This window comes from Larimichthys crocea, unplaced genomic scaffold (genome assembly GCF_000972845.2).
Source record: "Larimichthys crocea isolate SSNF unplaced genomic scaffold, L_crocea_2.0 scaffold539, whole genome shotgun sequence".
In the NCBI taxonomy this organism is placed as follows: Eukaryota; Metazoa; Chordata; class Actinopteri; family Sciaenidae; genus Larimichthys; species Larimichthys crocea.
In genome coordinates, this window is record NW_020857047.1 from 309,669 (window position 1) to 315,791 (window position 6,123).

The 6,123-nt window shown below is 43.7% G+C and overlaps 1 long non-coding RNA gene across 1 annotated transcript in view; it reads right to left on the reverse strand.

Moving 5' to 3' along the window:
- The window catches only part of LOC113745230 (uncharacterized), an 8,795-nt gene extending 5,220 nt beyond the window's left edge, over positions 1–3,575 (reverse strand). The window contains exon 1 of the long non-coding RNA XR_003462054.1: positions 3,518–3,575. This is a non-coding gene — a long non-coding RNA (uncharacterized LOC113745230). The remainder of the gene's footprint in view (positions 1–3,517) is intronic.
- Between the last annotated feature and the right edge of the window lie 2,548 nt (positions 3,576–6,123).

Consider the following 6,123-nt stretch of genomic DNA (forward strand, 5'->3'; position numbering starts at 1 on the left):
GTGCTTTGATACTAAACTGTGTTTAGTACAATTACTGCTGAGACCAACATGGACGGACTGCAACAACCCTTACTCGCTCAGAGTCTGCAGATCAGAGTTGGACTCTCCAAAGATCAGACAGAGGCTTCCACTCCGAATCCTTTCAGGTTGTTGAAAGCCTCAGGTCCAGCTCGTCCAGATGGGAGGGTTGGGACTTCAGCAGCGAGGGCCCGCGAAGCACAGCTGATCTCTGACAACCTGCAGGTCCTCATCTGAACTAAAGAATAAATGATGTGATCAACAATCCATTTATCATCATATCACGATGTGTTCAGGTTTTGGACACTTTGAAATGGTTGCAGCTCAACATTACTATGTCCTAAATCATGAAGTTTTCTCTAAATGAGTAGAGTGCCTTTGTCATTTGTTATTGTTGGATCCTCCTAATGTCCGCCTCTACAGACATCATCCCCCCCAAACGTCAGCAAACTTCAGACAACCCATCATGTCGACACAGATTAATAAAACATGCTGCTGATCTCTAGTCAAGTCTGGACTTCGAGTATCAAATCAAATCAGACATGTTGGACTAAACAACTGTGATTATTATTCATTGGTTCTGACTGTGTTTCGGTGTTTAGTGGGTAAATGTATTCAAAGGGAGAGGTCTAATTTGTTCAAGTGTGTCTTCAAACAGCCAGGTCCAATGTACATTCAAAAGAGTATGTGCAGTCACTCATTCCACTCTTGATGGACCCAAAATTCACTCTTTGCGTACATTCCTCCACATGCAGCTCCAACAAGGACAAAACAAACAACACACAACCACCAAACCGTCAAAATTCACCCCCCCCCCCCCACCCAAAAAAAACTTTTCAAGGATCTCAAGGACTCATGGAACCATGTTGTACCACAGCTGCTTTGACTTCCTGGATCCTGAATTCATGTTGTGTTGTGACGTTTGTACCGTGTTGCTGCTGTTTATACTTGAGCTCTGGTTTTACTGCACACCCCCCCACTAGCAGCCTGTGAGGGGTTGTATGCTAGCAGCCCATATAGCTTCTGATTCATGAAGATCAGCACAGTTCTTCACTTTCCATCTTTATTGAACGTCGCGTTCACGTCTTTCCTTGACTCTTCTCTAACCTGTCTCTTTCTTGTTTCCACAGAAGCTCAAAACTCGTGCAGAGCTGTTTGTTATTGCTTTATCAGATCTTCACAACCTCATCGTATCCGTCACACACTCTACAGCCTCATCAGCACTGACGCCTCTTCATGACTGACGGACCAAGCATGTGAGTCGTGCCCTGCGCAAGCTCACAAAAACCTGTCAAACATTGTTTCTGCACTTTCTGTGAATTTCCACAAACCTTATTCAAACCATTGGAAATTCATCAGCCAAAAAAATTATAACACATCAGTCAAGATTTAATTGATATTTTACAAAAAAAACCGCATGAACAGTCAGTGAACTGACCTCAGAGGTCTCCAGGTTTACCAGTTTGGACTCTACCAGTCCACGCACCAGGCTCCCACACAGCGCACCACACCTCTCACGGTTTTCAGACCTCAGGTCCAGCTCTGTCAGATGCTGGGAGGGGTTGGACTTCAGAGCTGATGGCTCACAACTTCCATTTGATCTCTGAGGGTTTACAGCTGTAAGCTCTGTGATGACCACATCGATACCAACATGTGTTATTATAGAAGAGGACACTTTATATTTACTTCATGCATTTGATGTCAGAAACCAGTTTGGCATATTGTGATTTGATGAAACATTGCTTTTCACATCAGTCTGTCAGCTTTCATCTTATCTTCACTCGTGGTGACATTGAAAAACCAATATTTCAATCCCTCTCTCCCCCTTTTTTTTCATCTTACCTGCAGGACTTTTAATCTTGTTTATTTGAGTCTTGCAGCTGAATGGGACGGCAATAGAGTTAGATGGAGAGACTTCCACAAACAAACAGGACATTCCAAACGTCAGCAAAACATTCAGGAAAACATTTCATGTCAGCAACAGATTAAGAACATAATTAAGTGTGTGTTGTCTTTTGTGACTGCAGACTACATTATACAACAACATGAACTATGAACAAAGGAATTTTACAACTTTATGGATGTAAGTTATGTCTAACCCAAATTCGCTTCAATTGTAATTAAACCCGATCATCTACAATAAGTTAAACAGAGAGTCCCAGCGAACGACCTCAGAGTCTTCAGTCTGCAGTGTGGACTCTGAAGAAAATCACACCGCAGGCTTTTTGACTCTCCACGGATCCCGCATGAGCAGTTCTCACTCCTGAATCCTGCAGGTGTAGTTGCACTCAGGTCCAGCTTCTGTCAGATGGGAGGGGTTGGACTTCAGAGCTGAGGCCAGAGAAGCACAGCTGATCTCTGACAAACTGCAGCCCACAATCTGAATAAAGAATAAATGATGTGATAAAAATCCATTTATAATCCAATCAGATGTGTTCAGGTTTGAAATGTGCAGCTCACATTACAATGTCCTAACCAATGAGCTTTTCTTCTAAAATGAGTAGAGTGACTTTGTCATGTGGTTATTGTGGATCATCATAATGTCAGCCTTCTACAGACATCATCCAAACGTCGCACAACATTCAGACAACCATTCAGTCGACACAGTTAAAACATGCGGCTGATCTCAGTCAAGTCTGGACTTAGAGGATCAATAAATCAGACATGTTGGACTAAAAACAGTTTATTATTTATTCCATGACCTTCTGACTGTGTTGGGTGTCTTAGTGGGTAAATGTCATTCAAAGGAGAGGTCTACATTTTTCAAGTGGTGTCTTCAAACAGCAGCCACATGAACATAAGAAAGAGTTATTGGTGGCAGTCATCATTCCACCTCTTGAGGACCAATTCACTCTTTGAGTTACTATTCCTCCACTGAGCTAACAAGGACAAACTGTCAAATTCACAAACTTTCAAGGATCTCAAGGACTCCATGGGAACCATGTTACCACAGCTTCTTTTTGACTCCTTGGATCCTTGAATCCTGTTGTGTTGTGACGTTTTTGCCTGTGTAGGCTGCTGTTTATTACTCTGAGCTCTGGTTTAATGCACACCCACACCACAGCAGCTGTGAGGTTGTCTGTAGCAGCCATATCAGCTCTGATATCATGAAGATTCACACAGTCTTTCACTTCATCTTTATTGAACTTTGCGTTCACGTCTTTCTTGACTTTCTCTAACCTGTCTCTTTCTCTGTTTCCACAGAAGCTCAAACTCTCTGCAGCCTGTTTTATCTGCTATCATCAGATCTTCAACAACCTCATTCTTATCCGTCACACACTCTACAGCCTCATCAGCACTGACGTCATCTTCACTGACTGATGGACCACAATGTGAGTCTGTGGAAGCTCACAAATGTCAAACATTTGATTTCTGCACTTTCTGTGACTCCAACAATTATTCAACCATTTGGAAAATCATTCAGCCAAAAATAATAAAACATCACCAAAGATTTAAATTGAATATTTACAAAAAAACAGCAGAACATCAGTGAACTGACCCCAGAGTCTCCAGTTTACAGTTTGGACTCTCCATCCAGCACACAGCTTCTTCACTCCTGAATCCTCAGTGTTTGACTCAGGTCCAGCTCTGTCAAGATGGGAGGGGTTGGACTTCAGAGCTGAGGCCAGAGAAGCACAGCTGATCTCTGACAAACGCAGCTCACAATCGTGAATAAAGAATAAATTGAGGTGTTGATAAAAATCCATTTTATAATCAATCAGATTGTTTCAGGTTTGAAATGTGCAGCTCAACATTACTATGTCCTAATCAATGAGCTTTTCTCATAATTGTTACGGCCTCATAAAATTAAATTAATATTTAACTTGATGCTGGCTCAATGAGACCATAACATATAAAGGACGCCACACACAAGTTAAGGTTTGCAAAAGAAAAGATTCTTTATTAATAAGTTGCCACTGGGGAAGAAAAGAAAAAGGGAAAACATTTAACCCATAAAGTAATAAACCAAAAAGAGATGGAGACCCCGGCCAAAAGAAACAAAAGAGGGAAACACGGGGCCAGCCCCGCTGTGGGCCGTCACACCCTGCACTTCCACACTAACTAAGGAAAAACAGGCCTAACCTAACACAGAAGGAAAAACTGGACTACCGGTGGTCTCCAACTCAAACTAAAATAAGAAAACTCTGCCATCACGGACAGGGTAAAAAAAAGAAGAAGGTTAACTCAGCTCAAAGGAAAGAAAAGCAAACAGGAGGGAGAACAGCAGCCCCAAAAAGAAAACACCCCCAGGTGTGGAACACCCCCACCCTAAGATGGTGAATAATGGGGCAGATTATTCACACATCACCAAAACTACGCGACAGGGTGTGGGCCAGGACATTTCTAGAGCCTTTAATGTGACGAACAACAATATTAACAGACTGCAGAAACAGTGCCCAACGCATCAATCTTTGATTAGAGTTTTTCATCTGATGAACAAAAACAAGAGGGTTGTAGTCCGTAAACACTTCTGTCGGTGCAGCAGTAGAGCCCACATAAACCTCAAAATGTTTCAGTGCCAACACAGAGACAGGGCCTCTTTCTCCATGGTGGAATACACCCGCTGATGATGGTTACATTTCTTTGAGAAATCAGAAACTGGGTGCCCCACACCATCATCTCCCTGCTGGAGTAAGACTGCCCCCGCCCCTGCATCACTTGCATCCACAGACAGCTTAAACGGTCGATCAAATTGTGGAGCGACAAGCACCTGCACATGAGTCATCAAGGCTTTAATACAGTCAAACGCATGCTGGCAGCTCTGGGACCAATGATAAAGCCTTTTTGGGCTAAGGAGGTCAGTGAGGGGAGCCGCGACAGCCGAGAAGTTCCTACAAAAACTGTGATAATACCCCGCCATCCCCAAAAAGAGCCGCAACTCACATCTGGAGGACGGAGCACGAAATGACAGAATGGCCTCAACTTTGGACTGAATTGGTTTAACCTGCCCACGACCCAGAATTTTCCCTAAATAGGTGACTACAGCTTGACCAAAGCTTTAAGTCTATCAAAAACGGCATGCCTGAGCTCAATGTGTTCCTCCCATGTGCTTGAATACACCACAATGTCATCGAGATAAGCCTCACAACCGGTTACTCCACACAGAACAGTATTGACCAGGCGCTGAAATGTAGCGGGAGCATCACGCACATCAAATGGCATCACAGTATACTGCAAGGAGGCGTCGGGTGTCACAAATGCAGAGACTTCTCTGGTCCGAGGGGTAAGCGGCACTTGCCAATGACCCTTTAAAAGGTCAAGTTTTGACACAAACTTGTCGTTGCCGACATTGTCCACACAATCCTCAACTCTGTGAAGCGGATAACAGTCAGGTTTAGTGACACCATTGACTTTTCAAAAATCCGTGCAGAACCGATCAGAGCCATCAGATTTACCAGCTAGAAGGCATGGTGAACTCCAGGAGCTACAGCTCGGTTCAGTGATACCATTGTCCACCACATAATCCACCTGTTCTTGCGACACTTATCAGGATTCACGCGGTAAGCATGCTGCTTTATCGGAGGATGATCCCCCACATCAATGTCATGCTGAAGCACATGTGTACGTGTTGGTACATCCGAAAACAAAGAAACATGAGATCTAATGAACTTTATCACATCCTCACGGTTTGACTCATCCAAATGAGAAAAACTCTCATCAAGTTTTGACAACATTTCTGAATTTTTAAGCCGTCCCTGAACAACAGCAGTGGACGGACCAATGACTAATCACCCTCAAAGGGCTGCACATCAGTGGAAACAAGACAGCGACAGGACTTTAACGTTCTCCTCAGGACGAGGCAAAGGAACTCATTCCCTCCCCAGGTATGGCTTTAACATGTTGATACAACATAGCCTACTCCGCCTTCTACGATCAGGTGGATTAACAATGTAGTCGCGATCATTCAGTTTCTCTTTGACCTCATATGGGCGGCCGAGTCTGCAGAGCTGAAGCAGGAATAGGCACCAATACCAACACCTTAACGCCTGGACTGAAACGCCTCAGATGGGCGTCCCTATCAAACCACGTCTTCATTTTTATCTGCACAACAGCAATGTTTCCCTTCACCAACTCGCAAGCACGTGAAGTCTGAACCGAAAGTTA